This window comes from Zonotrichia albicollis, chromosome 1, assembly GCF_047830755.1.
Source record: "Zonotrichia albicollis isolate bZonAlb1 chromosome 1, bZonAlb1.hap1, whole genome shotgun sequence".
In the NCBI taxonomy this organism is placed as follows: Eukaryota; Metazoa; Chordata; class Aves; order Passeriformes; family Passerellidae; genus Zonotrichia; species Zonotrichia albicollis.
In genome coordinates, this window is record NC_133819.1 from 135,675,280 (window position 1) to 135,691,607 (window position 16,328).

Here is a 16,328-nt window from a genome sequence, read left to right on the forward strand (position 1 = left end):
TGGTGTTTGATTTCAGTCTCAGGGAGGAGATGTCTGACAGTTCGAGCCATCAGCCCACTGCTACATCTGCCAGCACTGTGGACTGCTTCTACAGACTGCTCAGCATTCTTGAATTCTTCTCCCTGTTGCAGTCTTTTCCTTTCTTTTTTTCACTTTGGAATAGAAAGTGAGCAGTGATCCCCTCCTCCTGCATCAGGTGATCTAGTTCCATTGCCTTTTAAATCGCTTACATTTGCTCTCTCTCCATTTGAACCATGTATTCTGACATCGAGACACATGAGCAAGCCTGCAGTTCTTGGGAGGATATATGCTTGGACTCTGGAACTTCTGCTTTTTTCTGTCTTTCCTTAGAAGTAAAAATGTCAAGATGCTGGGCCCCATACTTAGTTTCATTTTTATTGTTTTCAGGTCCAGAAAATTTTCTGAGTACCAGTAGATGTCACTGCAGTCAAAAGAAACTTGGCAGGGGGTTTCATTATGAATAAAATTGCTTTCCTAACAAAATACAAATGATAAAACATTGTTATTTCTAGTACTACTCCCAAATTTTTTATTTGACAGATCAAGTCCTTGAAAGGATGACGAGCTATGAGGATGATGCCTCAAGAAGAAATTCAGGATTTAGGTCCAGGTTATTAACTTATTCTGAAACTCAAGTGGTTAGAAATTTCTCAGTAAAATGTGTTTTCATTGGAAAAAAAAAAAAAGAAAGTGATTCATTGAAATATTTTGTTGAAGTGTGATGCTCTAATGAAAAAGTTGTAAAAAAAATCCATCATGATTTCTCTAGTGTACAGTAGAGATTTTTCAACATTGGGAAAGGAGATCCAAGGCCGAAATACTTCAAACTGCTTTGTTTATAGATACAATTTATAATAGAGAGTACTGGATGATCTATGTAGTTGTCTTTTTCCTTATAGACAGCACTTGACCCCTCTGGTAGAACAGGAGAAAAGGAGAAAACTCAGCATAGATGAGGTGAAAGAGCATCTTTCCTTTCAACTCTAACTGGGATACCTTCAGAAGGAAGAACAATTTTTTGTAAAGGATAATGCCATAGGTAAGGCTGGGATCAATATGTTTATGTTACTTTTGAAGTTCTGTCAATGAATTTTTATTTAGTATGGAGAACTACTCACCTTGATGCTACATTTTTCTCAAAATTAGGATAATACCCACCTCAAGGAATCCATGAACATGAATTCGTTAATTCCTTAATAAAAGAATATGAGTTCTCAAAGGATCACACAAGTGCAAAGCAGTATTGATTTTCCCACTCCTGTGGTACAGACAGTTGTGTTAAACTCAGTAAAAAAAATGTTTTCCATCTTCCATGGATTTTTTTTGTGCAGATTTGATGGTTTGAGGTGTGTGTAGATATTATACATTGAGATGGCATTAGGACATTTCGAAGTTCCCAGTAAAAAGACAATCCATACTATATAATGTCTCAACAATTAGCACCATGGAAATCTAGAGCTCTGTTAAAGCCTCTGGTCTGTCCAAGTGTGTTAGAGGATTGAATATTTCTTTCTTTCTTTGTTTCTTTTCTTTCTTTCTTTCTTTCTTTCTTTCTTTCTTTCTTTCTTTCTTTCTTTCTTTCTTTCTTTCTTTCTTTCTTTCTTTCTTTCTTTCTTTCTTTCTTTCTTTCTTTCTCTCTTTCTTTCTCTCTTTCTTTCTCTCTTTCTCTCTTTCTCTCTTTCTCTCTTTCTCTCTCTCTTTCTCTCTCTCTTTCTCTCTCTCTTTCTCTCTTTCTCTCTTTCTCTCTTTCTTTCTCTCTCTCTTTCTCTCTCTTTCTCTCTCTCTTTCTCTCTTTCTCTCTTTCTCTCTTTCTCTCTTTCTCTCTTTCTTTCTCTCTTTCTCTTTCACTCTTTCTCTCTTTCTTCTCTCTTTCTTCTCTCTCTCTCTTTCTCTTTCTTCCTTTCTCTCTTTTTCTTTCTTTCTCTCTCATTTCTCTCTTTCTTTCTCTTCTTTCTCTTCTTTCTCTTCTTTCTCTTCTTTCTTTCCTCTTCCCTGAAATGATAGATTTTAATCAAATGCCTGAATCATGGTTCTGAGTAAATCTCTGTTCCTCAGTCATTCCTGTGGGAGATACTACACTTCACATGGATGACTGCATTATCTGCTTGGAGAGAGCATATGGATAGATGACTTAATAGTACAGAAAACAGAAAACCTGCTGAGTATGTGGGTGTGTGGGTTTCAGATCCATGAACTGACATACGCAAGGCAAGAACGTCATAGTTGGATTTTACCCCTGAGTGCCTGCCTGAAACTCTTTTAAGGTCAGTGAACATCTGTCTTCCATCTGAGTTGGAGCAGTCCAGCTTTGTCCTTTAGAAGTAGAGTGAGTACTTCTCAGTAATACCTTTCTATTTGGACACATCAATAGTTTCTGACTAACAATTATTTAATCACAAAATTATCTGCCAGCTTTACTTCAAACAAACCTAATTTTGCAATAAAAATGCTCAGTGGTAGAACATATAGGGAGTGACTTGCTGAACAGAAAGTACATTTGTTTAACTGATTCTCTCTGTTGCCCAATATCATCTAGGTTAAAAGTTCCTGCTGTGTGGGCTGAGGGTCATCATGGAATCACATTAAACATTAAAACCAAAGCATGCATCACTTTTGCCTGACAGTGTATTTTCATGTGCAGCAGGCACTTTCCTCTAGGGACCTGCTTTTCAGCTAGAGGAAATGAACCATACCCTTGCAGAAGAGAAATTGCTGAGTGAAAAGGAATATGTTCCCTGGACAGAGATGTGGCTTTACTGGCAGTACTTTACTGTGGTACATGCCTCATGATGCAATGGTGTAAGAATATAGTCACAGCGGTCTATTATACAGACCAACATGAAGCATGGAGCAGTTTTGGGTTTCATACAGGTGAATTTTTGAGTATTTTTAAATGTAAGTAGTATTTGTAGTAGCTGTAGAATTACACTATTGTCAGGCCTTGGACTAATAGAGGAAAAAGAGCAATACAAAATATACCCAGTCATGGCAAAAGCGGAAAAAAAAAAAAGATGTTACTGCAGAGAGCAGTAGATGTAAAAAACTGATACAGTGCTTATCGTCAGATTTTGCTGCAGCAGCTGCCAAGGTGTTGGTGTTGGAAGGTGTTGGAAAAGCACTGGAACTACAGAAACTGTAGTTGGCTCTGTACCATCTCCTGTCTTCTCAGCAGAAGGAATCTCTGCTCCTGCCAATACAAAATAAGTCCTGCACTGATTCTGATACAAAACAGCACTACTGAATAACAATTAATTTCACTTAAAAACCCAACTCAAAGCAACTGTATGAGCATTTTACCTGGAAGCTGTTCCACGATTGCTTGAACTCATCAGAAAGACTTCCACAGAAGTTCAGCAGGTGTTCAATCAGTTCCTTAGCAGGAAGGAAGAAATGACTCTGTTATATGGGCTACTGTAAAATCAGAGCCAAAAAATGTAGGAGGTATTGGGTCATAATACCTTATTAATAGTATATATGTAATTGAAGGAGGCTGCGAATGTAGTCTCACAAAGGTGAGTTCCCTAAAGATACAGCTGGGTAGATGCTACAGATATAAGGCAGACACATCCATAGACTTTATGCCTAGGTGTTCTAGTTTGGATAAGGAGCAACAGTGTGAATTCCCTTGCTGACCTTAGAGTTCACACTTGGATAAGGCTGACTGGATTTCTGTTTTTCTGAAACTAACCTGGTAGAAATGCTGCAGGAAGATTCCTGCCCTCCAACAGTAGATGGGTGTTTAATGAGCAGGATCAGACTAGGATTGGTGTTCTAATTGGAAAGCATTAAAACCAGAATGTGGACATCACATCCTTGTCACCAACTCCTCTACCTCCTGTAACTCCTAGATTCTCTTCTTTTGAAATGCACTAGAGTTCAGGTTAGCTTCTATGGCTTAAATTCAGTAATTTGGCTCTGATCCAAGAGATTGGACCAGAACACCTATGCATGAATTAAGGTCTGTGACATGTCAGTCTTCATTATAACCTAACTTGCCCTGTTGTATTTTATTTCTGGTCTTTATCTGTGGCATGTGGAAGCAAACATCTCTATCATTTTTTTTCTCTGTGCTTACTTTTGCTGTAATAAATGTACACTATATGCTTTTGTAGAATGAGGAGAAGTGGATGCTGCTCCAGTCCAGAACACTGTGTTTTCTGTTGTGTCATTTCCATGTGTTGCATGAGTACACCCAGCTACTTTTCTCATTGTCTGGTGAATACTGCTTTTGCTGCTGTGGGATTCATTCATCAAGAACAATTTAATGCCTAACACCTCCTAACTTCAGTGGTTTGTCATCAGTTGTCCTCAATAACTCTGCCTTCCAGAAGGCAGCCTTTTATATATAAGGCTGATTCATTCAACCATCAGCTGGCAAAACAGTAAGGCCAGGGACATAGGTCTGAGGAAAGTGGTACCATGAAATAAAAATGAAAGTAGAAGACAACTGTGGCATTTGAGAAAATAAGGCTTGTGAGATTATATTTGCATAAGTACCCTGCTGCTCATTGTTTTGCCAAATGGAATAAGAAATTCCTAATTGTTTTTTCTTTTTAATCATGATTGATTGCATTTTTTATTAAGGGACAAAAGGCATTTGTGACATATGATGGCTAATATGACTATAAAGATATTTAATTGCAAGGAGTTAATTAAAGAGTAAAAATTCATTTCAGTTTCAAAGATTATTTGCTCTGCATTTGATCCCTCTTTTGTTTTACATAGTGTTGTCAGGTCCTGAGTTGTAGCTTGTTTTCTTTGCCCATTTTCAAATTCAAGTTATAAAGCTCCAACTTCACCAGTACAGAGAGAAGACCATGCAAGCCGTTCTACTGCTTTAGCTGGTACAGGAAAAACAATATGAACCATTCTGTGCCCTTCTTTTATATAAGATTTCAGTGGTTATCCTTCTGAATGGTCCCACGATTGTAGAATAGTAATAGTTATATAAGCACTACTTTGGGGTTGACAGACTGGACCTCCTTGGAGAATGAAAGAGAAGAAAAAAAATTCAAGTTGTGGAGAAAACAGAATGAACTGACTGATAGAGCAGGCCAGGCACAAAGATTCTACATGTGATCTGATTCCTACTTTCCCAGATGTGAGAAAAGAGGAACACCTCCAGAAATTCAAGTGTGTTTCTACCTCCAGCCTGTGTTTATTGAACTCTGTTGTTGCAGAGTAAAAGAGATGGGATTTCTTCTCTTGGACCTCTTTTCACCAGAATGTGATGCAAAGAAGCACCTGATAGCATTGCTTTGTGAACTGAATGCATAAAAATGCCAATTAAATTGATTCTGGAATTAGATATGGTCCTCTTAACCTTTTACATTCCCAGAACATACAAAGTTTTTTTTTTCTGGAGAAGGTTTATAGTAAAAAAAGCACTCTAGTTAGAGTTGGAAGCAATGCTAAAGACAAGCTCCTTTAAAATTGATGTCACTATCATGGAGAATAAAGAAGGACATGTCACCAGTTTCCTTGAGAAGACACTGAAGCCTTCATTCACATATAGAATGAATCCATAAAAAAGAGTTGTTGTCTTCTTTAGCAGAAATTTGACCAGTCTTTTGCTAAGACAAAGTTAAAAGGACTTCTGACATAAAGTATATAATCTTCCCACCCCTACCATGCTCTGATCTCAATGAGACTTTAGAAAAGGTTACTTGCCTGGAATTGAATCCAGTCACGCTTACACATTTAAAAGAGATTTTGGATATCAGATGCCTGTGTGCTAAGCTGGGATTGCTTCAGCAAGCCTGAAAAATGTTCTCTACCTGCTGTTCTGCTCCTGGGAGCTCTGAGCATGGAGAGCATTTTCAAGATGCTGTTCACAGTAACATTGCATTATGTAGGAAAACAGAAATAAAATGAACCATAGTCTATACTTGGCCATCTCCCTACACAAAGTTCTGCACTGTCCAGCTCTTAGCCAAACACAATTGCCTCCTTCACACTTCCTCTGCTATGCCTGTGTATCAGAGGAAGTTGCAATAGGTTTATGACTGAACCTTAGCCCTGAGTTCAGTCATCAATGTTCCTGCTAACGTGCTAAATTTGTATCTGGGTTTGGCATGTCAGTGACTGGAAAGACTTATGGATTCAGTCAGGATCTCTATCTCAATTCAGCACCAGAAAGGAAGAACCTGAGGTCTTGTCAGCCTTAATGTGCCCTTCTAGCTCATTTCAGGTCCAGGTCAAGAGAGCTTTTTACTATACTGAAAGTGGCTTAAAACACAGCAGAGCCAAAAGAAAATTCTGTCCCCTCTATTCAGAAAGGACATGGAGGTGCTGGAACGTGTCCAGAGAAGGGCAATGGAGCTGGTGAAGGGTCTGGAGCACAAGTCCTGCGAGGAGCAGCTGAGGGAGCTGGGGGTGTTCAGCCTGGAGAAGGGGAGGCTCAGGGGGCCCTTGTTGTTCTCTCCAAGTACCTGAAAGAAGGCTGTAGTCAGGTGGGGTCAGTGTCTTCTCCCAGGCAACCAGGGACAGGACAAGAGGACAGTGTATTAATGTGCATCAGGGGAGGTTTGGGTTGGAATTTCTTCACATATATGTTGATTAGACATTGGAATGGACTCCCTAGTGAGCTGTGGCATCACTGTCCAGGGAGGTGTTTAAGGACAGGCTGAACATGGTGTTTAGTGCCAGGGTCTAGTTAACATGGTGGCTGGTCATGGGTTGGATTTCAGTGATGTCAGAGGTATTTTTCAACCTAATTTATTCTGTTATTCAGTGATTCTGTGATTTGTATCTGTGTACACTGGTTTCAGCTCCAGCAGCCTCTATTTCTAGTGACAGGGCAAGGAACTAAAATATGAGATGAGATATCTAGTGTAATTCTTGCTTCCTTCAATATATTCTTACATTCTGTGATTGCAGCCAGCCTGCTGATTTTGGCCTGGAGTCAGCTGCCAGGTCTCAGGTGACAGCAGTGAATAATGACTGAGATACTGGAAAGAGTAACTGCAGCTCTCTGCACCAGGATCCTGGTTTTCTTCCTCATGCCCAGGCCTGGAGGGTGGTAGATCAGTGTCAGAGCTTACATGCTGGCTCACTTTCCCTGGTAAACTCACAGGCATCCTAGGTTTGGGCATTCCCCACAAGAATACTCTGACTCAGCACTGCATTTCTGTGGCAGCTCACATTCTCACCCAGCTCCATCCTGAAGCAGCGGTTGTCCCAGGAGGTAATTTTGTTATTTTTCTCGCAAAACCTCTCCCAACGGGGCTTTTAAATATAAGGACTAAGATCTTGAGACACCATTATTTTCTTAGGAGAAAGAAGTCAGTTAAACATTTTTTTCATTACTCTCCCATCTATTATATTGAAGGTTTATTTTTTTTTTTACAGCCTAAATTGTATCACTAAATATTTTATTTCTTGCTTTTAATTTCTACCTGGCCATTTATACTCCCTTCCTCATAACCACACAGCAGCCTCAGATAAAACAATTGAAAACTTAGATGGCACATACAATGCTCACATCTTAATATAGTATAGGTTATGTTCTCTGTGCATTATGTTATTTTATACTTACACTTGTGTGGATACTTTTAAACATGTAACAGTAGCTATGCACCTTGCTGAGAATTTTTCAAGTAGTACATCCAATATGTATGAGACCTTTATTTAAAAAAAAAAAAAAACAAAAGAGAAACTCTAAAAATCCATTGAAATGATTCCAGAAAAGAGCCAGACTACAGCAAAGACACTGAACATCTAAAATAAAATAGCATCTGTTTATTCTGACATGTGGAAAAACATGTCCAGGAGCTAGCAAATCAATGTAAAAATACATACTGCTAGCCTTCACAGAAAATTCAGGGCAGCATAATGCAAGTTCTCCTAGAATTCAGAATTGATTATTATGCTAATACGGCCATAAAAATAGGAGCATATGGCTGGAAGAGACAGTCTAGGTCATGGTCTAGTAGACAGTCTGGATCACATAGGTTAAAACACCCAGAGCTGTGGGCAACTGAGGAAAAATCTCTAGTTCCAAAGGCTGTAGAGACTCCACAAGTAACTTATCCCCTAGACTGCAGAGCATCTCCATCACCCTGTACTGAATTTATAGTTTTACACAGGCTAAGTGTCACAGCTGTGCCATGGGAAGCACGAGTGAGAAACTGAGAACTTCTCTCTACTAGCATAGTACATGTTAAACAAAACTCACTCAAGGGCTGACTAATTTCTTCTTTATATAGAAAGGCAAGAGAAAAAAGTCCTTTAAACTAAAACTTGGGGGAAAACCCCGTCTCTTGATCAGTAACTTCTTTAACCCTTAGTGTCAGCCTTGAGCTATACAATGCACTACGACTCTCAAATGTATTTTGTAAACTTCCTCCCTGCAGTTACTGTGAATATTTCCAGTTTCAAAACTGAAAGAAAAATCTGCCTCTCCTAGAAACTAGAGCATCCACCTGGGGAAATACTCCCATGCCTCCATATGTGACATGTAAAATGTCTTGAGAACACGTTATAAATTCAATACAAGCTCATGAAGTTGCAGGTACTTAGGGTATGTCTCTGCCTATGACATATGTGAAGTCTGATTGCTTGTGCCCACAGCCTGACTCAGAAGCTTAAAGATGGTCACCCCATGTCAGTTGGGATACTATAACTTAGCTGCAAAATCTACAGAGGTCTGGCAAATACTACTCAGGTCTTGTAGAAGAACTTTTCTGGGCTGGGAGGTGGAGGCCAGGAGCAGTGCCTGAGGATATGGCACTGGCTGATGCTGTCTAGAGGACTGAAGTGAGCCACTAGTGTCCTAGTTCCAAACATTGCCTTACTCTGTTACATAGCTCTCCCTATACATCAACTGAAGTTCATCTTAAAACAAATTTAGCTTCACTTTCACCCAGAGCCCGTGTAAATACTCTCAAAATTTTGCTTCTCAGATACTAGGAATTTCCAGAATAGATTTATTCCTGATCAATTTACATAATTTGATTTTATGTTAGTGCATGTATTTAGCTTAAGCTGTTCTATTTCTCCAAAGACATATATCTAGAGTCCTCATTTATTCTCTTCCATTTCTTTTTTTGCTTGGCTAAACAACCTTGCCTAAAAAACCTCTGCAAGGTCTCATTGTAACTTCTTCTCATTACTTAATCATTTTTATAGATTGTTTCTGCTTCTCTTCCAGTTCAATTTTATCTTTTTTGAACATAGATGACCAGCCCAGCACACAATATTCCAAATGACACCTCTTGCAATGGTTTGTTGCAGTGGCACTTCTGCAATTCCCTATCTCACATTAACATTGTGCTGTGTGCCTTTTAACATAACCACTCAAATCTGGAAACATTTTAGAAATGTGGGGCACTTAAAAGTAATAAATCTGAGGAATAAAACATTTAACTTACAATTTCTGTAGAGCTAGGAAGGTGGATATAGGATTTTTGTGCAGGCAGGAAATTTTACATGGACTGTTTCTTTTGTCTTTTGTTCACTTCCCAATTTCCTCACATGCTGCCAAAGAGATTTTCAATCAGCACTTTGTCATTTCACTGTAAACAGCCATTGGTTCTTCAGGTTCTCTGTATATCAGTAATCGAGGACACTGGACACTCTTTAACCACTTTTTTTTTTTTTTTTTTTTTTTTTTTTCTGTTAGTAAGGAAGTAAGATTATCTTCATATTTTATTTTTTATCCCTTATCTACAATCAGCATCATTTGCCGGTGCTGTCTTGTGTAGTTCAATTGCCAAAAGGCACTGATGTCAGGGTCTGAGACCATTACCAGCAGACTCTTGAGAGAAAGAGCTGTCAGTCTGCCATAGACCTATGTGAATTTAAATGATGCATTCCTACATGGTATGTGATTTATGTTAGTGTGACAGAGACAGAAATCCCAGTTTGCAAAATGCAATCAGGATACTCACCTCACTCACAAAACCACAATGTTTCACCTCGGACTGTCAGGAAATAAAGTTTATCTTTATAAAACAGAGATGGCCATACTTAAAGGATATTATAACAGAAATTTTAACCTTGGTTAAGATGCCTGACTAGGAGAGGAATATATACAAACTCTTTCCTGTCACTAAGTGCTTATAGAATCACAACCCATCATCTGAACTGCAAAGGACTTGCTCCTTACACTGTTGGCATTTAGGTCCTGGAATGTGAAATGGTTTTGCATTTCAAGTTAAATAAGCTACTTGCAGAGTGGATAAAGCAGGAATAAGTTCAAGCTAATATAAATTGGTGTCACCTATCTTTATAAGCACACTAACATGAAGCAGAGGAAAATAGAGAGGAATGCTAAATAGGAAATGTAGGTAAAATCCTTATTATCAGTGTTTCTGTGCTCTACCCCAGCATGAATATCACTCTGTTCAGAGAATATTGGTGGAAGTTTTTTACTCTTTTTTCCTGCTTTGTTCTATAAATATCCACATTCCTAATGCTCCATTTAGTGCCTACAAACTCTATTAATTTCTACCTTTTCTTTGTTGGAAATACTCTTGTTCTAGCCTCAGTTGTCTTATTTTCTTGAACAACTCGGCAGAGTCTGTCATTACCATCTGTCACACATTAACCTGTGTAAAACTTTCCTTTGGTGAGAGCAGCTGAAGAGGCTTTGGCTTCTGTGTTATCTTACCCCTCACTAACATAACACAGGAATTACATGAAGACTCCTTTTTTTACTTCAAAGGTAAAGACAAAACTCTAGAAGAAGTAGTATTTGTGCTGCTGCATTAGAGTGGTGAACCCCAGCTTCTCTTTTCAACAGAAAGTGCAAATATTCCTGTGGCAGAGGAGAATCTGCTATTCAGCCCAAGAAATGAAATTACTGGCTAGTAAAGCCAGTACTAGCAAACTGTTTGGGGCCGGGGGGGTGTGGCATAACACATAGGCAACTTACAAATAATATATTTTTGAGGACCTGGTAATGCAGATACTGACAAAACTTCTCCAGTATTTCTGTCACTTTACAATGTCCTTAGGCCTCATTCAGTTATAGGCTTCATCACCTACTATACAAGTGCAAGTGACTGAAGCATATCTTCCCCATTGCCTTAAAACTTAAACACTGCTCAAACAAGCCCTTGAACAGTGCTTCTGACACCCTTGTGGAAGTTCTCAAACTCCTTCTCTGCTGTACTTGGCTGTTTTAAGGCTTTTCTGTGGATGCATAGTGTTCACCTCAACCCTTGCCCTCTGTGAATTTGGCTTCCGGATGGAATCCTGGCAGACAGATACCTGTCAGCAATGTACTGGAGGGATCCTGCCGTCATCTGTTTCGAGCTCTCTGAACAGCAAAACGAGAGGAGGGTTTTGTATTTCAAAGGACTATAGAGCTCAGGGATGGTTTTTAAAATTGGAATTCTGGCTGCAAGAGTCATTAAATATAGTTCTGCTTCTCTTCTAGACTGTGAGATCAAACAGCTCAGGCAGCAGGAGGAATATTTGCTGACTTACGGTACATGTACAATTTTTACAGATTGGTTGGCTTCACTCTGCAACTTACTATGAAAAGGACATAAAAATGTCATTGACATGTCTGGTTTTGTGCTGAAAAAATCCTATGCTAAAACATTTTTCCCAATCTGTTTCTGAACTTTTTATTCATGGATATTCAAGTTCTTGAACTTGTTTTTCTGCAGTCTGTTGATATGTTTTTAAAGAGACTATAGGGTTGAAAGTTATCTCAGTTTTGACTTGATGAACAGTATTGGATTTGAAGGATCTGGTAGGAAAACCATTAATTTTTATGATAATCCAATGTATTAATGGGGAAGAGAAACCATAAAAAGTTATGCATAATTTAGTAATGTCCAAGACCATAATCCAGAAATCTTGACCCTGTGCTCACTATAGAACATAATTTTCACTAAATTCATCAGAGCATTGTCTTTCACCTTAGGGTAGAAATCACATTACAAAAAAAGCCCAATCAACTAACCAAAAAAAAAAAAAAAAGAAAAAAAATCCCTGCCCCATTAATACCTATAAGAGGGAGCCAGTTTATTATTTTCAGTTTATCACATTTCAGCTTCACAAAACTGAATCCCCAAAATACAGAAGCAGGCAGTTAAGCAGAAGAGTAGCCATAAACTGAAACTCAAGTAGTTTTTTTAGGATGCCTAACCAGAAGTACATGTGCTTGTAAAATCTTCAGCTTGAGTGTGTGGGCAGTGCTGATTTGCTGTAGTAAGAAATGAATATTTGGACACAGTTTCATTACTTAAGCAAAAGTCTATTTGTGGAGGTTAATGTTTTGCATTTAAAGAGTCCATTTCACAATTACACTACTTAAAGGTGGCTGGTAGCCAAAGTAAGAGAGAGAAGATTTTTAACTAATATAAAATATCAAAAGAATTTCTGTTACTTCCTAGGAATGAAGTGTGTCTCTGAATAATGAGGATCTATAAATATTCCATTATTGCTTTTATTTTCAATAAAAAAAGAAACCTCCAAACCAATGGAATGCTGTTGTTTTGTCCATAAATAATCTGAAGATTAATGAGGAAATATGAAAAAATATAACATATGCATCCTTTCTGTAAAATATACCAAAAGAACCTGCAAATTTTTGAGACATGGGACTGTCAAGTGTTAAGGAAAGTTTTGAAATATATCAAAATGGAGGAATCATGATAAATGGGTATGGGATCTGGAAAGAAATGTGCAGAATGAGGTCATCACAGCACAAACCCCAAGAGACTCTTTACTGCACCACACAGAAAAGCCACGGGATCCTAAGAATTCATCCGCACATATAGTTTGGTGAACGGGCCATTGTAAGGACCCTTGCTAGAAAGATTTGTGGCACCATTTGGTTGACTGACTGTCCTGTCCTTTTTGAGAGATTTGATTCCCTGTTTGAGTGCTACACTATAGGAAGAACCTAAAGGAAGAACCTAATTATTTTCTAAGCAACACTGTGTGCAACAGCTTACATGAACAAAAAGAGGAATTAAAATCTTATTGTAAATACTCCTAGCATAGTTACTCAGCTCTTGAGATGAAGATGGTATTTTTGTGACTCTTCACAAGGAAATGGAGTCACAGAAGCACAAAATCATAGAATGGGTTGGGTTGGAAGGGACCTGACACAGGCAGGGACACCTTCCACTGCTTGAGGTTGCTCAAAGCCTCATCCAACCTGTCCTTGAACACTTCCATGCACTGGGCATTCACAGCTTGTCTAAGCAACTTGTTCCAGTGTCTCACCATATTCACTGTAAAGAATTTATTCCTTTTGTCTTTTTACATACCCTCTTTCACTTTAAAATTGTTGCCTTTTGTACTGTTACTTCAGGAGATGATAAAAAAAATTCTCCATCTTTTTTATAAGACTCCTTTAAATATTGAAAGGCTGTTTTAAGGTGTCCCCAGAGACTTCTTTTTTTTCCAGGCTAAACCTAGAAGCTAGAATACCCTCTAGAAAAATCAAGAAACTTCTGCTACTATATTTGAGCAAAGACATGATAGAATAACATGGCTTGCTGCTATCACAGAAACCTGGGATGAACTTTGGAGGAATTGCACACACGTACTTGACCAGGGACAGCATTTCTGACTCACTCAGAGGAGCCCTCAGAGCATGACTCTCTTAAGCATGACTGTCTTAGGTGAGCTTTAGAGGAGCAATTCAAGTGAGGAGTGAAACCTGTGCCATGGAAATGAACATGTAGAAAGAAACCTTCTAAAGGGAACTGCAATATCATAGCTGGGAAGCCAAATGATTTCAGGAACTGCACATAAGAAATTCAGTACTTCTACAGTTAGAGTTTTCTATTAAAAATTTAGAACTTAAATCCCAGCCCTGGTTTCTGATGTTGAGCCCTCACATTCTTTTGGGCTCAAGGTCCACTTTGTCCTGAATCATTTCTGAAGCTGAGTTTTGTCATCTCTAGGGCTTTCAAAAATGCTGAACCACCTGCTAAGGAGTAGTGGATAGGTCTTAGTGCTCTTTGTAGCCTTTGTAACTAAGCATAGTGAAGGATTTCTTTCTGAGATTGTGTGTGGAGCAGCTGGATGGATCAGAGCTGCTACTGGAGTAGTGCTATCTATAAAGAGTGAGAAAGTAGACTTGGCAAAGGGATATGGCTGTACCAAGTGGGTCCCACTGGCAGATGAAACTTCAGCAAGCTGTCTGAGTCATCTTATTATGCATCTGCTCCTTGTAGTTTATCAAGGCACCCAGGGCATTGGTTAGTCTGACAGAACTGTGAGATTCAAGTTAAATTACACCCCATGCCAGCACTGTCTATGCTGAAATAATAGTTCTTTTTCTTCTATTATAGGATTGTTATGAGATTTAAATTTATATGTCATTAGAATTTGCTTTTCAGATAATGCTTCTGTTTTTAATGGGTTCACTGAATAGTTTTCATGTGCTTTCTCAGATGTCTTTATACAGCAGAAACAATAAGAATGGCATTGATAATGAAAGCTTTGCAGTACTTACTGTTCAAAAATATTTACATTTTGAGAAAATCCTTCTAGTGAAATTTTCACAGTGTTTTTTTTTTGCTTTTAATGTTCTTTCTGTATTTCAAAGCCTAACAATTTTATTTTCTGAGCCAATAATCCACCTTTGCACTTCTTGTGAGGTTGTGTACTAAGCAAACCTATTTGCATTAAAGATGATGACATTTTAACAAAGTTTGGCTGTAAAATTGGTTCAGTACTTTTGCCAAGCAGCAGCATACGTTGCTAGAAAAGTTCTTAAAAATACTTTCTAAAATCTTACTTTTGGTGCCATGGATATCTCTCCAGCTGTTATTTCCACTCTTCTCTTGCAGAGTGAAGCTTTGATATATGTTTGCAGACTTGTCTCATTTATTTAGAGAAATCAAGACATCCTTGCAGGTATAGAATGATTGCAGAAATGAGGTTTGCATGCCTGACCACTGCTACTCCTCGTACCAGCCTAATTCTTCATCATAGCAGTTATATCCCTCCCCATTAATTATAGAGCATGTGAACTCCCTCAGTCCATCTAAACACTGGCCCTCACTGTGGCTCCTCAGACTGTGAATCCTCTGGTGCTTATCCTCCCTAAATGAGCAGCTCCTGTCATTCCAGTGCCCCTCACCATATGGCCCAATGTGCAATCCATTTTCTAAGCATCAACTCATGCATGCTGCAGGGGGTCTAAAACAATCAAGGGTCAATTCACTCCTGGCTGCTCTGCATATTGTTTTGGCTGTGGCTGAGATAATTTCTGGCCTCACTGTTTCCTTGGATTGAGAGGGATTCACCAGTATGGATGTCAGTGGGAGATGCCAAAAGAATGTTAACTGGTGTTAAAGTTGTCAGGGAGCATGGAAATGAGCTAGGGGGTCAAGCTGGCAGGTACTGGACCCTCCACCTACAAAAAATAAAGACTTCTGTGTGTGCAAGCCTGAAAGGGGAATGAGAAGAGGTGAGGGATGCCTTTATCATACCAAGAACAGACGAGAGTGCTCAGGAAAAACGACATCAACAAAAGGAAGCAGCACTTATTACACTTATTACTTGTGTTAGAGAGGTCAGAGAGCAGCTGCTGGCTGAAAAGGGACCAGTCACCTCCATCAAAACGCTGATGCACAGCTGGCTGTGCATGCAAAGTAGTCATAGTACTATGGGTATCCAAGGGTGGTTAATATGACCTCTTTCACTGACATGACCTTAGTTAAAATGACCAATTAAAATGTTAGCCATAGCTGATTTCCTAGAGATTGTCACTAAAATGGATCAGCTGTTTGTGGCCATGATGACTTGTCCCCTTTGGGTGTAGATAGGATATATCTGATAAAAAAAGTTTTAATTGATAACATGAATTAACCATTAAAATTTATGAATTATTGACAGGACATTGAAACCCTAAGTTACACTAATTTGGTACTTGAAAGATCAAGTGTATATAGAAAAGCAGAATTCCTAACTTTCTTAACACAAGGGGAGACATTATTTGTGAATTTCTTAGATAAGGTTCATAAATGAGTATACAATAGACCTCAGTTACGGATCTGTGGATCCTTCTTTGAGCAGTGACATCATGAGATCTGTCCAGAGCTAGCAAACAGGTCAGGCTAGATGGGGAAAATGCTGGGAGGCAAGTCACCTCAGGCTAGGTGGGCAAGTGGGCAATGCCAAGAAGCTGATGGTGGAAGATGAGTTATCTGGGTGATGGTCTGATGAATGGATTTTTTTAGAGGTTGCTGTGTTTCTTGATTGCTTGTGTGGCCAGAAGTTTTCCAGATGCTAAGGAAGTATTGTGGTGGCTGGCATCTGGGATGTGAATGAATGTGTTAAGGTTTGAGAAGTCAGTTGCACTGAAAAGATTGAGGACTAGCAACTGG